Source organism: Pinus tabuliformis, chromosome 3_1, assembly GCF_031772625.1.
Source record: "Pinus tabuliformis cultivar Carrire ecotype Pingquan chromosome 3_1, CPIR1, whole genome shotgun sequence".
NCBI classification, from domain to species: Eukaryota; Viridiplantae; Streptophyta; class Pinopsida; order Pinales; family Pinaceae; genus Pinus; species Pinus tabuliformis.
In genome coordinates this window covers 106218042-106237195 of record NC_142301.1, presented here as the reverse complement: position 1 = coordinate 106237195, position 19154 = coordinate 106218042, and the positions used below count along the sequence as shown (strand labels likewise).

Here is a 19154-nt window from a genome sequence, read left to right as displayed (position 1 = left end):
GAAATAAAATAAATAAAAATTAAGAAATTTAAAAATTTAAAATAAATAATAAATAATAAAAAAATTTAAAAAATGAAATAAATTAAAAATAATAAAAAAATTAAAAAAATAAAATAAAATAATAATATTTTAAGTGAATACATCGACGGATGAGATCAAGAGATGTCTTGGTCCTCATCAACGGTCGAGATCATTTCTACATGGATCATTCGAACTAACCGTTGGGATCATTTCCTTTATATAGGGTCTTAGGTGGTCATTTCAGATAATGGGATCTGTGAGTCGAAGACTGAAGAAGCTCTCTTGTAAATCTGTTTCTGGTTAATAAAGGAAGACTTTGGGGTCCATATCTTGCTGGTGTTACTCTCTTGGAATGCTGTGAGATCATTTCATTTTCTGCATATGTTATTTTCAGCCATTAATAATAGCTTCTTATAGAGTATTGTGAGCACAGGTATCTTGTTCACTTGCTGGGGTTTGGGTGCTGTTAGGGTTTCTGAAGTAATGGCAGGTATCTCCATTACTTCTTGAGATCTAGCAGCATTTTTGCCCTCTTTATTGACAGTTGTTTTGAGCTGTGCAGAAAACATCATTGAAGGAAATTTTGTGGGTGTTCGGGGAAGTTCTCGGCTGAACCAGCCAACTCCCGCAAGCATTTTTTGCTGAGCCCAGTTGGATCGGATCCTGGGTCCATCATTCGGTTTATTTTTCTAATTTGCATGAGAGACTTTCTGAAGTTCTTCACAGTGAAAAATCTGAAAATCTTTATTTCTTTAAAATATTTCTGTGCCTACTGCTGAATCTGGCTGTTAAGGGGCCATATTTGTAAATTAATCAGCTGTGTTAGGGTTTCATTTTTTCTGTTCTAGGGTTTCAAATTTATTTTTTGCAGTTTTCATTAGGGTTTCTTCTGAAGATTTGATTAGGGTTTTCAGTGAGCTTGTCCTTTTCAGGTTGCCAAAAACAATGACATGAACCTGTGAGAGCCTGCAGATCAACTCAAATCCGCTAACCTGTGGACATAAATACGCAGCATCTGTCAAAGCTCTGATTCAGCATGATTATCTGCGTGCTGGATTAATTTCGCTTATTTACGCCCTTGGTATCATTGATCTGTACAGCATAAAAAACTGTTACGGTTTTGTATGACCAGATTATTTACAGTTGTTTCCTCAGCCGTCACCCGCAAAGGCTGCCGTCACGCAGCCTCGTCTGAGGCCGTAAAACAACGCGCTGAGTTATCCTGGGCAATTTATTCATCGGTGTTTTAGCGTGCAAGCATTTCGTTTAGAAGAAATTGGATGCTGTAAATTCTTAACGTCAACTGAACAGTAAACGCATTGAGGGCAATTTCGTTGGTTTGGCTAGCCCAAGACAGTAAGGACGCTGGTGTATTTTTACGCACACGATAGCTGGCTCTTGGAAACGGAGAGCGAGTATTTCCACGCTAAGCTGTCGCTGCATTCACGTAGGGAGCAGACTTCTAAAACCACCGCTGTCAGCTTCATCGAATTTGTTCACCCAAGATTTGCAGTGTTACGATTCCTCATTCTAGCCGCCGACAGGATCAAAAAAGCTGTTACGGTAAGAAGATCTGATCTCGATTAAGTCAATTCCATTCGGCATACTTCAGGTAATTTCAAACTGCGTTTCCGTTTTCCTTGCTCAGGCTTTCATCGCAGATAAACCTTCGACATTTCGTTACCCTTTGCAAAAAATTTCGAAGGAATTTCAGCGTGTTTTAAAATATTTGGCATTGAACTTACGGTTTTAGAATAGTTTTAGGATTTAGACGTAGTCAAAAAATTTATCATTTGCGTAGATTTAGTTTAGGATTTTAATCTTTTGTTATGTATTTTAATTTATTAGATTTTAAATTTTTTTTTTTTATATATAGTTTCATTTTTATATAGGTTTATAAAATTAAAAAAATAAAAATGTTTGTATTTTAGTTTTTAGTTTTGTATAGTTTGTTTTTTATGTTTTAGTTTTTAATGTTTTAGATATTAGTTAGATTTTAGTTTTAGATTTTTCTTTTTTTTAGGATTTTTATAATATTAAAGAAAAAAAAAAAAAAAATCGAAAAAATAAAAAAAAAAAAAAATTGGAAAATTTTCTTCGTCAGATCCAGTCATTTTCGGGATTTATCATCTTTCATGCTGAGATCTAAAATTTTCAAGTCGAGATACGAATACGATATCTGGTTAATGATTTATGACTCGTGGGGGTTTAAAGCATTCATCTTTTTTTAAAATTTTCAGTTGCTGGATATCATTTTATGAGCATTGTGATTTAGCTGATGATAGATGATTGCTGTTCATGGTTCATGTTTCTATATCATTTAACAAGTAATCATTTTTACAACAATCTCTTAAGGCACTGGTCTGCTAAATTAATCAAATCCATCGAGTGCTTTTTATATCGTATCTCGTGTCTCCCAACCAACTGGTTGACAGTTGGTCTCATCATCTCACAGGGACTACCCCCCTTAGCTGCGGGAGACAGGCTTAAAAGGAGGGATCGGGGATCAGAGTGACAGCCCCCGCTCTGAGCGTTGTCGTGTCAATCCGCGCGACAACATTTTTTGGCGCCGTTGCCGGGGAAATTGTTTTCTCAGCGTTTCAACGACAATCTTCCTTCTCATTTTTATCTTTTCATCTGGCCCGGCAGCGCCAACATTTTTTGGCGCCGTTGCCGGGGACAGAGTTTTTCTGTTCCTGGAGTTTCATCGACATTCACCTTCTCATCTCTCATCTCTCAGTTGAGCTGGCAAATTCAATATTTTTGGCATCTTTTCATCCCATATCAGCAACATCTCTTGGGTTTGTTTCTTGTTTGGGTGGCGACTCCATTTTCTCATTTTTCCCAGACAAGAAGCCTCTTGCATATCTGTTTGTTGATTACTTCTTGGATCTTAGAATCAGATTTATTGTTCAAGTGGCGACTCCACTTCTTTCATCTTTTGATTTTCTTGAGCAGAGATCTAGTTCTATTATCCATTTCATCCCTTACTGTTCATCATGGATTATTCATGTAAACCATGTCATTTTACTGATAATCTCCATGATCTCCCGAAAGAGGCCATTTCTAAATTATTTAAGTTCTCGGGTGGTGATTCGGTCACTGTTAAACAGCATTTAAACATGTTTACTTGTGTAATGATCTTATATTGTAGATTTCCTCAATATAATCATGAAGATTTCAAGATGCGTCTATTTGTCCATTCTTTAGAGGGTGATGCCTTGAATTGGTTTAATAATTTTCCTAATGATTTTTTCACTTCTTTACAAGACATTCTCAATGCTTTTAAAGATAGATATGATAGTCCAAACAGCTTGCCTTCTGCCTCTAAAATTGTGCAACAGAAAGATGAATCTTCATATCAGAATGTGTCTTCCACCGAAAATATTGCAGATCAGGTTCATGATAGTGAAAAATCAGGGACAAATGACAATGAAAGGGAAGAGCAAAAACAAATTTTACGAGATCTAATGATGTTGGTAAGAAATATGGAAATCAATCAAACTAATTATGTCAATGATGTGAAAACTTTATGTATTAGAATATATCTCTATATCTCTATTTAGTAATGCTCAGTCTTTTAGATGTTTCTATTCTTATTCTTTTAGCAGTTTCTTAGATGAAACTGTTTGTTCGATATTCTACATAGAAACCTGATGTTTCTATTCTTGTAAATATCTTTGTATTATCATTGAGCTGTTTGCTCCATGTCAATTAATTCATTCAACATTCTTTTATGGTATCAGAGCAAGGTTAAGAGATTTTTTCTTGAACAGTATTTCTCTTTGCATCGAAATCTCTTGAGTCCTTTCTAAGGTCGAGCCCTCTGTAAGCCAGGCAGCCTTCACTGAGTCTTAGCCTCGGCTTTGCTCGCTGTGATAAAAGCTTACAGTCGTCCATCTCGATACAGAAATGGATTCTTCTCTTGCATGATCAGTTTATTAAAGAAATAACTTTGTGGCGGTGAATATCTTCGTGGGTGCGGGATTTTTTTTACTGGCCAGTTTTGCTGGGAATCGTGGATTCGGCTATCTTCTTCTTCACCTGGCAGCTACTCGACCACATCAAGGAATTTCTCAGCATTCATGATCCAGGTGTTTTCTCTCAAAACTCACTTGTGTTTTTTGAAAGACAGAATCGTGGTTTGAAAATTATATCTGCGGGCAAATTCGTGATTATTAGCTTCAAGACTGTCAAACCAGTGGATACGCATTTTTTTTTAAAACTCGTGGATATTCTTTCTGAAAGCCCGAGGATCTATATTTGAAGTCTGTGGATTCTCATTTGAAATCTGAGAAGATATATATTGGAGTGGATATATATTTCTGAAACCCCGTGGTTATTTAAATTTCCGAATCCCGTGAGTATATTTTTTGCAGTCGAAATCCGTGGTGATTATATAATTCCACATCCTGTGATTATAATTTTTTGCAGTCGTTCTGACCATATGCCGTCGTGATAACCCAAGGATATACAGTTTGTGAATCCGCGTATATACCGTTTTTGAAACCCGTGGATTTATCAGTCAAACCCGTGGAAGTATATTTATAACCAGTGGTTCATTATATTTCACGTCACCTGTTTCTTGTGAAATCGCTGTATCTTGCAAATATTATGTAAACCCCGTGGTTCATTACAGCTCTGTCATACGCATCCGTATCCGTGTTGTTCACGTAATCTGTGTAGTTCCCGTATCCATGGTGATTATATAGATCTGAAAACCGTGATTTATTTCCAGCCCGTATGTGATAAACCGTGTCAGGTGTTTTTTGAAAAATCCGTCTGTTGCAGCCCGTGGCAGTTGAAACACGCTGAGACGTTTTCAGTTGAGACGTAAAGCCTTGATCGCTCACGTCGGCCATCATGGTTAGATAGTGGGAGTTAAAATTATCAACGTCACCAATCCGTGGTGTCTGCCGGAAATTGTTTTCCGTGTTTTTGGTTGCCGGCATTCTGTAGAGGAAATACGCAGCCAGCAGTTGAGAATAGCCCACGGCCTGAGCTGACATAAGGGAATATAACTCCCTTGTGACCAGAACTCGAATTCTGTTAGCAGAAGCTTGCTCCAGCAGTCTATACTTCACTCAGCTATCAAGGGAGGCAACTCGACTCTTGTCTACTTCTCAAGAAAAACTCGACCCAGCTAAGAGTCTGTCCAGCAGAGAGAGAATTGTGGTTCCAACGCTGAAATATCACAAGAACTCATCAGCAGTTCCGGTTGTTAGAAATTTTATCAGCGGATTTTGTTTGGTATCCTGTGGAAAATTTGCATGCTCCTGTGGGAAAATAAAATTCTCAGAAATTTATATTTTTTGTGCTAGCGGGATTATCATTGATTTAGACTGGAGAGATACCTCTGTTGAGTAAATTTTTTTTAAAGGACAAATTCTGTTCTCTAATTTACATCAGATAAACAGTCAGCTACATTGTTCTTGTGTGTCATACTTCTGTAGTTTCCTGGTGAAAATGGCCACACTTACCAATCTGATGTTAGAAGGAAATCAACGGTTTAATGGCAGCAACTATAACATTTGGAAACAAAGACTGCTGACCATTTTTGAGTACAGGCGTCTTGATCAACTCATTTTGGGAAAAGAGATTCGTCCAGGAACAGCCGGGACCGATCAAGATAAATTTGATGATCGAAATCGAGAGGTTGTTATGCTTCTCAAGCTCTCTGTAGCTGATGATCAGTTACCACAGATCCCTTCTGGCAAGACAGCTGCTGAAATCTGGGAACAGTTGAAAGAATTGCATGAGACATCTGATAAAAGCAGAGCTTTTTTTCTCAAAAATCAGTTGTTCTCCATCATGATGGATGAACATATGTCTTTACAGGAACATCTCAACAAAATTAAAGACATTCGAGATCAGCTCGACGCCATTGGTCGGACCATGGAGGAAGAAGATATGGTAGTCATTACCCTGAAGAGTCTACCAAAATCTTATGAACACTTCATTGAAACACTCAACATTACAACTGTTGATCTGAAGTTTTCAGATTTATGTACCAAACTTCTGCAGCAAGATAGGTGGAAACAGCAGTTTGGTAGTGGTACTTCGTCAGTGCCCTTGGACAATGCATTTGCTGCAAAATATCAGTCCTCTCAGTCTTTTCAGCAGAGAAGATCATCTCAGTCTTTTGATCCTAACAGGAAGAAAAGTGTACAGTGTAATTACTGTCACAAGTTCGGTCACATGAAGAAAGACTGCAGGCAGAGGATTGCTGCTGAACAAAAGAAACAGGGAGGGTCACATCAGACAGCGAATGTTGCAGAACATTCCGAGCAGACAGATTCTGCCTTTTACGCCTTTATGGCTAAAAGGTCTTCAGAACATGTACCTTCTTCTGCATGGTACATTGATTCTGGTGCATCACGCCACTTCTCTCACAGGCGTGACTGGTTTATTGACTTTTCACCTTTCAGTGATTCAGTTGTATTTGGTGGAGGTGAAAAGTACACTGTTGCTGGCAGGGGTACAGTTCAAATACAGTCTGGTGGACGCACGCTCATATTTCTAAATGTATACTATGTTCCTGGTATGGAGATTAATCTGCTCTCTGTCAGTCAGATTATGAGGAATTCTCCTCAGCTTGATGTTATGTTCAGTGCACACAAATGCTCCATCATTGATAGGGAGACCAGTCTAACAGTTGCTACTGGCCTCGAGGACCATGGTCTATACAGGCTACTTGACACCGGTGACTTTCCAGAAGTGGCACTAGCAGCTCGTGTCTCTCCCATCAGTACTCTATGGCATCAGCGATATGGGCATCTCAATATGCAGTATCTCTCTCAGCTCTCTCGGGAGGGACTTGTGTCAGGATTACCTGATATTCAGACTCAGCAGTTGGGGGTATGCAGCGCCTGTCAAGCGGGAAAGCAACATCGGTCATCATTCAAAAATGGAGAATCTTGGCGCGCATCCCAGGTACTTCAGTTACTTCATGCTGATATTTGTGGTCCTATGAATACAGCTTCTATAACTGCTTGCAAATACTTTTTACTTATTGTAGATGACTTCAGTCGAAAGATGTGGGTGTATTTTTTAAAAAAAAAATCTGATGCTCTTAGTACCTTTCAGAAGTTTAAAACTTTAGTTGAAAAAGAATCTGGTTGTAATATCATGACCCTTAGGACCGACAATGGGGGGGAATTTTGTTCCTCAGCTTTTGCCAACTTCTGTGATATTCATGGCATCAAACGTCAATTCACCACACCTTACACTCCCCAGCAGAACAGTGTTGTCGAGCGTCGCAATTGCACGGTTGTTGAAATGGCTCGTTCCATGTTACAACACCGGAATGTTCCAAACAAATTCTGGGCTGAAGCAGTATTTACTGCTGTTTACCTTCTTAACCGATCCCCTACTCAGGCTGTTAAAGGGAAGACTCCTGAAGAAGTGTGGTCTGGTCGTAAGCCTAAAATCAGTCATCTCAAAGTTTTTGGCTCAGTTGCATATGTTTGGATTCCATCTGCTAAGCGATCTAAGTTGGATTCCAAAAGTCAGAAACTCATGATGACAGGATACAGTGATCATCACAAGGCTTATAGGCTGATAGATATAGCCACTGGTCGACTTAGCTTCAGTCGAGATGTAGTATTTGATGAAGACAGAGGATTCTTTCAGTCTTCTTCTTCTGAGCAGCGTTCTGAGGATCCGCCTCACAGTGTTCTTCTTCCAGTCAGTTCATCTGATGGGAGGGATGATGTAGCATCAAGATTTGATACTACTCTATCTGAGCTTCCTCCAGAAGCTAATCCCCCTCTTGCTATCCCTATTGCTCCTGAGCCTGCTTCTCTTCCTCCTGATATTGGTCCCTCTAATCCTGATATTGGTTCTTCTTCTCTTCGACCAAAATGGTGGGCTAAAACCATAGGTGATCTCCGGGATGATGAGCTCCTTGAAGGTAGAACTTCTAGGCATAAGAACAGACAACAGTCTTCAGTCAATTTTGCTCTTATGGCTAACCTTCACAGTACTTTTGAGCCTCAAACATATTCAGAAGCTAAGGGTATATCTGAGTGGGAACAGGCTATGGAAGCAGAATTTCAGAGTCTTCAGAAGAATCACACATGGGCTCTTTCTGATCTTCCCGCAGACAAAAAACCCATAGGCTGCAAATGGGTGTATAAAGTCAAATACAAAGCTGATGGAACCTTAGACAAGTATAAAGCTCGGCTTGTGGCTCGAGGATTTTCACAGCAGGAAGGCATCGACTATGAGGAGACTTTTGCTCCTACAGCCAAGATGAGTACTATCAGGCTTGTGCTTGCCCTAGCAGCTCAGTTCAATTGGAAAGTTCATCAGATGGATGTAAAAAGTGCGTTCCTAAATGGTGATCTCCAAGAAGAAGTCTACATGACGCAGCCTCCAGGATTCAAGGTTGCTGGTCAAGAACAGAAAGTGTGTCGGTTAGTTAAAGCCATTTATGGATTGAAACAAGCTCCTCGGGCTTGGTACATAAAAATTGATCAGTATCTGACAAATCAAGGTTTTCAGAGGAGTCCATCTGATGCAAACCTGTATATCAAGCATACTGATGATGATATCTTGTTTGTAGTTGTCTATGTGGATGATCTTATCATTACTGGCAGCTCTGCACATTTGATCCATGGGATCAAACAAGATCTATGCAGAACTTTTGAGATGACAGACTTGGGACTTCTTCATTACTGTCTGGGGGTTGAAGTATGGCAGACTGAAAATCAGATCTTTCTTTCTCAGTCCAAGTATGCCAAAAATCTTGTGGAAAGGTTCAGAATGCAGGATTGCAAACCGGCCACGACTCCTATGGAACCAGGGCTCAAACTTTCAGCACAGTCATCCTCTCCTCTTGTGGATGAAACTTTATTCAGGCAATTAGTGGGCAGTCTCATCTATCTTACTGCTACCAGACCTGACATCAGTTTTGCAGTAAGCTACATTTCTCGCTTTATGTCAGCTCCTAAAGCTGATCATTGGATAGCAGCAAAGCGGGTGCTACGATATGTGCGTGGTACTTCTGATTACGGCCTCTTATATACTCACAGCTCCACTTCTACTCTCAGTGGCTACACTGACTCTGACTGGGCCGGTTCGGTTGATGACCGTAAATCTACAGCTGGGTATGTGTTTAGTCTAGGATCTGGAGCTGTTACTTGGACTAGTAAGAAGCAACAGGTTGTGGCTCTCTCCTCAACAGAAGCAGAGTATCGGGGAGCAGTTAAGGCAGCCTGTGAGGCAGTTTGGCTTCGTCGTATGCTTGCAGATATGCATGTTTTTCAGACAGGGCCTACTTCTTTGTTTTGTGATAATCAGGGAGTGCTCAAACTTGCCAAGAATCCTGTCTTTCATGAACGAACAAAGCATGTGGAAACTCACTGCCACTACATTCGACAGTTGGTTGAAGATGGCTCAGTTCAGTTGCACTATGTTCCCACCACAGAGCAGCCCGCCGATATCTTTACCAAGCCTCTTGGTCCTGATAAATTTGTAAAATTTCGCGGGTCTATTGGTGTTGTAAATAGATTGAGCATTAAGGGAGGGTATTAGAATATATCTCTATATCTCTATTTAGTAATGCTCAGTCTTTTAGATGTTTCTATTCTTATTCTTTTAGCAGTTTCTTAGATGAAACTGTTTGTTCGATATTCTACATAGAAACCTGATGTTTCTATTCTTGTAAATATCTTTGTATTATCATTGAGCTGTTTGCTCCATGTCAATTAATTCATTCAACATTCTTTTATTATGCACCCACCTGGAAAAACGTAATAGGGAGATTGAGGTCACGCAAAATCAGCATGCTAAAGAAATTGAGGCCATGAAAACTAAATATGAAACAGAAATTGGAAACATGCATAGCAAGATGTCAGTCTTAGAGGAAAATATGGTGACCATGAAAGCTGATTATGATAGGGAAATTGACTCTATGCAAAATAAGTTATTCACTATGGATGAGGAAATGACTATCATGACATTCAATCATAATAATCAGTTGGCTGACATGCAAGCGAATCACAGAGAAGAAATAAATTCCATACAGCATTGCTTGATGAACATAAAGGAAGGAAATGTTAAAGTAATAAAAGATATGCAAGAACACCATGCCAGACAAATTAGCGCTATAAAGGTTGAGCACTCTAGTCAGATAGATGCATTTAAAATACAGGTTCAAAGGTTTCAGCAATTGGAAAATGAGAGAAACCAGGGAACATCAATAGATCAGGAGCCTTCTCACTTGCTGCAACAAGCCCCATCTTATTATGAGGAGGTTATTGATTCAATTGAAAGATGGTTAATTGAAGGTGATCCGGATAGACTTAAGAATGATAAAGATCAGATGCAGGACAAAGAAAAACATATCACGCATACTTCATCTGATAGTTGTGAAACAGAAAGTTCCAGGTCATCAGTAATTCCACCTGCCAGAAAGAAAAAACGTAAGAGAAAGAAGATGAGACGAAGATTTGATACATCAGACGGCCGCGAGCAGCTTGATTTTCGGATAGGAAAGAGTCCTACCATATGCAAAATTGGACATGGCACATCCGACAAGCAGCCGACAGATTTGCCTGAAAGCAGGCAAATGCTCAGTATGCACTATATTGAACACATCTGATGCCGTAGGGCATCCTTTGTATCGTATTTCTAACCCTACTCCTTGTTTTTTCCGCATTTTCGTTTCTGCTTTAGATAGTTAATAAATGAAGAGCTTTTACCTTTATTGTGCTTAATGTATATGATGATTTTGGATGGACGCTACTTATTTTTGTGTTGTATGGATGCAGATTCTGGATTCTCACATTCCTGCAAGCAGCAACGTGTCCCCAAGTAGAGGCAGATGTTGACCTCTACTGGTCAACTAGCCATGCAGTACACCCCCTTTTCTTGCAAAGAAGGGGCAGCACCTGATCAGCGTGTCCGTGCCATCCTGCAGTCATCAGCAGCTTGATCATCTTGATTGTAAACCCAGTCTGCATGTATGAATTGTAAATAATCTTAGCAGACATGAGTCGTGTATGTGTATTGCCTAGGTGGACCTAATTTTCTAGTGGTAATCTACGTCCCGGAAGGTTTTTCGTCTCACCGATCCATGGATCGGCAGAGTTTTCCTTCAAACCTGACCCCAAAGCCGGGATGCATTTTATCATTAGAACTTTAGGAGAATCCTAGTGTGTTGATCTGCTAGATTATCGTTGTGTCGCAGAACTGGGTGTTTTGTGAGGGTCTGTATTAAGTGGGTTTGTCCCCTTGAGATGTAAATTGTAAAAAGTCATCATGAAATGTGTCTTGAGGGTTGAAAATGTTTTAAATCCCCTCGTGAGTCCTAAGTCCTAGGTCCTAGGTGATGTTTCCAAAGGCTTAGTTCGATGATCCATTTAAAAAATGAAATAAAATAATAAAATAAATAAAACTTAAGAAATTTAAAAATTTAAAATAAATAATAAATAATAAAAAAATTTAAAAATTTAAAAAAATAAAATAAAATAATAATATTTTAAGTGAATAAATCGACGGATGAGATCAAGAGATGTCTTGATCCTCATCAACGGTCGAGATCATTTCTACATGGATCATTCGAACTAGCCGTTGGGATCATTTCCTTTATATAGGGTCTGGTCATTTCAGATAATGGGATCTGTGAGTCGAAGACTGAAGAAGCTCTCTTGTAAATCTGTTTCTGGTTAATAAAGGAAGACTTTGGGGTCCATATCTTGCTGGTGTTACTCTCTTGGAATGCTGTGAGATCATTTCATTTTCTGCATATGTTATTTTCAGCCATTAATAATAGCTTCTTATAGAGTATTGTGAGCACAGGTATCTTGTTCACTTGCTGGGGTTTGGGTGCTGTTAGGGTTTCTGAAGTAATGGCAGGTATCTCCATTACTTCCTGAGATCTAGCAGCATTTTTGCCCTCTTTATTGACAGTTGTTTTGAGCTGTGCAGAAAACATCATTGAAGGAAATTTTGTGGGCGTTCGGGGAAGTTCTCGGCTGAACCAGCCAACTCCCGCAAGCATTTTTTGCTGAGCCCAGTTGGATCGGATCCTGGGTCCATCATTCGGTTTATTTTTCTAATTTGCATGAGAGACTTTCTGAAGTTCTTCACAGTGAAAAATCTGAAAATCTTTATTTCTTTAAAATATTTCTGTGCCTACTGCTGAATCTGGCTGTTAAGGGGCCACATTTGTAAATTAATCAGCTGTCTTAGGGTTTCATTTTTTCTGTTCTAGGGTTTCAAATTTATTTTTTGCAGTTTTCATTAGGGTTTCTTCTGAAGATTTGATTAGGGTTTTCAGTGAGCTTGTCCTTTTCAGGTTGCCAAAAACAATGACATGAACCTGTGAGAGCCTGCAGATCAACTCAAATCCGCTAACCTGTGGACATAAATACGCAGCATCTGTCAAAGCTCTGATTCAGCATGATTATCTGCGTGCTGGATTAATTTCGCTTATTTACGCCCTTAGTATCATTGATCTGTACAGCATAAAAAACTGTTACGGTTTTGTATGACCAGATTATTTACAGTTGTTTCCTCAGCCGTCACCCGCAAAGGCTGCCGTCACGCAGCCTCGTCTGAGGTCGTAAAACAACGCGCTGAGTTATCCTAGGCAATTTATTCATCGGTGTTTTAGCGGGCAAGCATTTCGTTTAGAAGAAATTGGCTGCTGTAAATTCTTAACGTCAACTGAACAGTAAACGCATCGAGGGCAGTTTCGCTGGTTTGGCTAGCCCAAGACAGTAAGGACGCTGGTGTATTTTTACGCACACGATAGCTGGCTCTTGGAAACGGAGAGCGAGTATTTCCACGCTAAGCTGTCGCTGCATTCACGTAGGGAGCAGACTTCTAAAACCACCGCTGTCAGCTTCATCGAATTTGTTCACCCAAGATTTGCAATGTTACGATTCCTCATTTCTAGCCGCCGACAAGATCAGAAGAACTGTTGCGGTAAGAAGATCTGATCTCGATCTGGTCAATTCCCTTCGGCATACTCCAGGTAATTTCAAACTGCGTTTCCGTTTTCCTTGCTCAGGCTTTCATCGCAGATAAACCTTCGACATTTCGTTACCCTTTACAAAAAAAAAAAGGAATTTCACGTGTTTTAAAATATTTGGCATTGAACTTATGGTTTTAGAATAGTTTTAGGGTTTAGACATAGTCAAATTTTATCATTTGCGTAGATTTAGTTTAGGATTTTAATCTTTTGTTATGTATTTTAATTTATTAGATTTTAAATTTTTTTTTTATATATATAGTTTCATTTTTATATAGGTTTATAAAATTAAAAAAATAAAAATGTTTGTATTTTAGTTTTTAGTTTTGTATAGTTTGTTTTTTATGTTTTAGTTTTTAATGTTTTAGATATTAGTTAGATTTTAATTTTAGATTTTTCTTCTTTTAGGATTTTATAATATTAAAAAAATAAAAAATAAAAAATAAAAAAATAAATTTGGAAAATTTTCTTCGTCAGATCCAGTCATTTTCGGGATTTATCATCTTTCATGCTGAGATCTAAAATTTTCAAGTCGAGATACGAATACGATATCTGGTTAATGATTTATGACTCGTGGGGGTTTAAAGCATTCATCTTTTTTTAAAATTTTCAGTTGCTGGATATCATTTTAAGAGCATTGTGATTTAGCTGATGATAGATGATTGCTGTTCATGGTTCATGTTTCTATATCATTTAACAAGTAATCATTTTTACAACAATCTCTTAAGGCACTAGTCTGCTAAATTAATCAAATCCATCGAGTGCTTTTTATATCGTATCTCGTGTCTCCCAACCAACTGGTTGACAGTTGGTCTCATCATCTCACAGGGACTACCCCCCTTAGCCGCGGGAGACAGGCTTAAAAGGAGGGATCGGGGATCAGAGTGACAGCCCCTGGTCTGAGCGTTGTCGTGTCAATCCGCGCGACAACAGGCCTCATTCCTATTACATGCCCGATGATGCAGTCCTCCAAAACAGGTACTTGAATCCTTCAAACAAGGTACCACAGTAGATTCTGATTTTCAAAGCAAAATGTTCTACCACAAACAAATGCACAGAAGAGTCAAATTCGGCTAGAAATGAAGAGACTTAGTCCTCCTAAATAAGCACAGAGTTGCTTAAGCAAACTAGTGACTGTCCTGAATTCTTATGCTGGAGGTTTGAAGATGGGTAGAAGACTCGGGTGAAGGACAAGAAATTGTGTTAGATTTAGCACCCTGCAATAAGACCGAACTTTCATGTGACCAAAATAAATAAACAACACTATTCCTCTGTTGATGCTTGCGTTACAGCTCCTCAGGGTTACCTGTAGGTCTCGATAAAGATCTCAGCTTTGAAAGATAGTTCTCCTTCTTAGAAAAGGGATTCTTGTCTTGGTATTGTTATAGCTGAACACTTCAGACTTGCAAAGAGAGGAGAACATGTAGATTTGTTCACAGGTTTCCCTTAGTGATTGCTTTCTCTTCCTTGAGCTTGTCCTCACCTGAGCTCTGATACCATGTTAATTTTAGGCAACAATGGTATGTTCTATGCTTTAGAGCAGTTTTACTTCAATTTCTTTATTAGCCCAGTATCAATATTCAGATTAGCAATCACATCAACATGATAGTAAAATGTAGATAAAACATAATCATAAATAGTAGAAAACAAGCCAAGACAAGAGGACACAAGATGTGGCACCAGCCATGGACAAACCCCAATGTGGGGAAACCCTTGATCAAATCTTCTTTTAGTCTTCAATAGTTCAGCAGGGAGAGATAATATAATTTACAAATCTGATAATTTATAACAGCAGCAAAAGAGCCCTACCAGAAAAGTCAACGCTGGTCAACAGGGCAAATTTGACCCTCAGCGAATCGGTCAACTTCAGTAAACTTCAGCCTCCAAACAGCAACATGAATCAGCCCTCAAAATAGCCCAAAAATAGGCTAGTTAAAATCTGGTCAAACAGTCCACATGCGGTCAGCCCTAGCTGCAGTCAACGCTGGTCAAACTGTCCAGAAATTCAGTCTCTTGAAATTTCGACCTCCTGAAATTTCGGACGTGTGGAGAGAGAGAGGCCCAGAAATCCATACCCAATCAATGAGGAGAGAGAAAAAAAAGTGTGAAGATGAGTGTGTCCAAATGAGGCTCAGTCACCTTCTATTTATATGCAACATTGAGGATGAATAGACGTGACTGTTGGGCTTATGAGGCTACATAAATTTGTTGGCCGACCTTGACAATTTGTCCATAATCAAAATAAATTCATAACTTCATTTGTACATGTCGGAATCGGATGATCTTTAGATCAATCCTACACCTCTCGGAGAGAGGAATCCAAAAAAAAATATCAGTTGTCATAAATAAGATGACCCATGTGGAGTTTGGCCCTAGTTGCCAATTTTAACAAAAGCTCTGGAAGATCTGTAACCATCTTCCTCAATGTTAGCACAACTTTGTAATGCAAGTGAGCAAATCTTTGATGCCATAACTCACATAAATTGATATTGTCATGTACCAATGCTTGGGTCGGACGTCCTATTAGTCTGTATAGTCCTCCTTCTCAAACACCGATCACTTATGTTGGGTCTAAGCTCGAGCCCTTAGGGCATACAAGAACCTAGCCATTTACAAATGCAACTTTATAACCTCTATCCTCCAATGTTGAGATAGAGTGTAGGTTCTTCTTCAATCCTGGTACAAACAAAACATCTCTCATGTGTATAGAATCTCTAGATTCTAGCTGAAATGATGTTGTTCTAACTCCTTTCTCTACATATTCAGCTTTATCTCCAAGTTCCACCTGCAATGTCGAATCCCCCATAGCAGTACACCCCTTTTTTCGCAAAAGGGATAGTGCCTAATCGATGTGTTTGTGTCGTTCAACTATCATCATCACCCTGACCAAGATGTTATAATGTAAACCCATTTTGCATGTATATGATGTAAATAATCTCAGTAGATCTGTGTCGTGTATGTAATTGCCTAGGTAAACCTACTTTTCTGGTGACGATCTACATTCCGGGAGGTTTTTTGTCTCACCAATTCATTCTCGGATGGTCGGCAGAGTTTTCCTTCAGTCTTACCCCAAAGCCGGAATGGATTTTGTCACTGGGATCTTAGGCGAGTCCTAGTGTTCTAGATCGAGTCTATGTAAAAGTGATTTGGGAATAATCCTAACTATTTGGTTAAGTTATTTTATTACAAATTACTTGGTCTGTTGGATTATATTTGTATCGCAGAAATGAGTAGTCTGTGAGGGTCTTTTAGAAATGGGTTTTCCCCTTGAGATGTAAAAAATATGAAAATCATGATATAAAGTGTCTTTAGGGTTGGAAAAATAATTTATCCCCTCATAGGTTAATTAATTAAATTTTCTGGCCAAAAATTAATTAGAATCTTAAACCAGAAATTTAATTAATTCTAAGTCCTACGTAAATTTAAATTCTCCAAAGGCAAAATTCGTAGGTCTTTAAAAATCAAAATTTAAAAGGTCCCGGGACTAAGATAAATTAATTATTTTGATAATTTTAAGCCTTTGATCCATGGGGTTAAGTCAAAGTCAAAATTTTGGCGAAATTAACTCAAAAATTAATTTTTGAGTTAATTAAAATGCATTTAATTGAAAAATTCGAATTTCTTCAAGAATTTAATATTTCGACGGATGAGATTAAAAGAAATTTTAATCCTCATCAACAGTCGAAATTGCTTTGATGAGGATCACTCGAACTAGCCGTTGGAGGATTTATTTTTAAATAGGAAGTCATTCGTCAGTCAATTCATCTGACCTTTGAGTCGTGTGCTAAGCGAAAAGCTCTTGCGTAATTTTTATTCGGATAATAAAAAAAGACTTTGGGGTTAATCTTCGCCAGTGTTACTCTTCATGGAAATACTGTAAGATGTGTCGTTTTTCATGCATAAATTTCTTTTAGCCATTGATGATAGCTTCTAAAAAGTGATTTGAGTACAGGTATCTTGCTCAGTTGTTGGGGTTTAAGTGATAATTTAAATTTTGAATGTAATAGTAGGTATCTTTATTTATCTGAATTTTATTATCATTTTCTCGCTCTATTTTGATGGTTGAATTGAGTTTTGCAGGAAAGTCTTGATTTTTAGATCATTGGGCGTTCGGGGAAGTTTTCAGTTGGACCAGCCAACTCTCGATCCGTGTTTTCTAAAGAGCCCAACTTAATTGATCCCAGGCTTATCATAAGATTTTTATTGATGATGCATGAAGCGCTTCGAGCTAAGCACCTCCTTTAAAATTAAACAAAAAAAAAAAAAAAAAAAATTCTATGTGGGAAATTGATAGATCTGGCTGTTGAGAGCCTTAGATTATCAGATGTGGGAGCGGAGTTGGACTCATACTCCTCAGATCTAATAGATCTACCATTTTTGTACATAGATCTGTAAATTATTTTTGGTTTTCTGGCTTGGGTTTTTCTAGATTTTAGTTTTATCATTGTATATATCATTTGGGTGTTTCTTGTTGTCTTACAGCTACAAATCTGAGAAAGAAACCCGCGTAGAGTCCAAATCTAGGCCCTGGAGGGTAAGATCTAGATCTCTGGGGTTTTATTTGCATAGTTTTGCAGGGATATTATTCAAAAGATTTTGCAGTCCAAGGTTTTCAAAAGGTTTTAAATCTACAAAATTTTATAAGTGTTCAAATAAATCTGAAGTAGAAGGATTTAACATTTTAATTAAGATTTCCGGAAAGTTTTCAAAGGGTTTCTGGGCTACCATTTTGTTAATTGGTTTGTTGCCTAGGTTTTTGGGTTCACTGTGCAATTTCGAAGAAAAAAAATTAAAACCCTTGCTGCCATATATCAGATCTACGTTTTCCTCCTTCAAACTGTCACTGCTAAACCTGTGTCTTCGCCTCAAACACATCCCTCTTCTGCTTGCAGCCCTTGATTCTCCCTCATTCCATCTAATTATCCCCACGCAGCTCCATCTGCGTCTAGCATCTCTCCCATCGTTGCCTTTTCCGCCATTCATTAACCCGTCAAGCAAAACCTTGGCCTTCACTCCCTAACCCTCTAACCTCCGTCACTCCCTGTGTGTCCCTTCCCATTGTTCCGTCAAGTTGCCTTCACCGCCGCAACCCTACATACGCAACAAGAAAACATTCGATATATGCATTTTTACGTATTAGGTTAGGCTAGGTCTTGTTTTTTTTAGTTTAGTTAGTCCATTTGTATTTCATTTGTATATTTGTAGGAGTTAGGGTTTGTTAAACACACACATGGCAGAAAGAGTATGAAAGATAAAACATGAGAGTACATTTTTTATTAACAAATGATATACATTTATAGTACATGGTTTGACCGTTGGGTTCCACATCCCAAGGTCTCTTGGACTTCCTTAGTCTATTCCGCTTCCACACTAACCCATAGAGGATTAGGTGTCCAACATTCCCCCCCTTAATCCGAAGGGTTATGTATGAGTCCAAGAAGAGAGCTGTAATACAAAATGTGAAAAAATGCATGGCAGCACTAGGCTAAATGTGCTCTCTGAAATGTTGGTATAAAGGGCGGTGGTTTAAGGATGACCACCAACACTGGAACGCTTAGTGCAGTTCCCGGAACTCTTCCAATTCTGGCATGAAGCTCAAGTCTTCTGCTAGAGGAAGTGTTCCTGATGTTTTGAAGAGGGAAACCTTCAACCATGAAAGGGAGGTCTCACCCCGCATAAAAGGGAGAATCTCAACCTGAAAAGGGAGGTCTCAACCTGTGATGGTTTAAGGATGACCAACAACTCTAGAATGCTTAATGCAATTCTTGGAACTCTTCTGAAACTGGCAAGAAGCTAAAGTCTTCTGCTAGAGGAAGTGTCCCCAATTCTATTCCTGGAATTCTTCTGAAACTAGCAAGAAGCTGAAGTCTTCTACTAGAGGAAGTGTCCCAGATTCTTTGAAGAGGCATTACCAACTGAAGGCATGCTCAAGGGCATCTTTGTCTCTGGCTACAACTCTGAAACTGGTGTGGCAAGTTGTGGCTCAGGCTCGCTTGATGTAGCTTTGAAGCTTGTAGATGACCATCATTTCCCCCCTGTCAAATACAAGGTGAGATGATGGAGAAAACTTAACTGCAAAGACTGTTCAATACTCTTGAACAAGTTCTGACATGTGATTGAAATATCTTCTTGGCTGTTGATGCCCATTGCC

The 19154-nt window shown here is 38.8% G+C and overlaps 1 protein-coding gene across 1 annotated transcript in view; it reads right to left on the bottom strand.

Annotated features, from left to right (window-relative positions):
• Nucleotides 1–19154, bottom strand: part of LOC149185986 (protein HEAT STRESS TOLERANT DWD 1-like) — a 104390-nt gene that overhangs the window by 72263 nt on the left and 12973 nt on the right. The window lies entirely within an intron of this gene.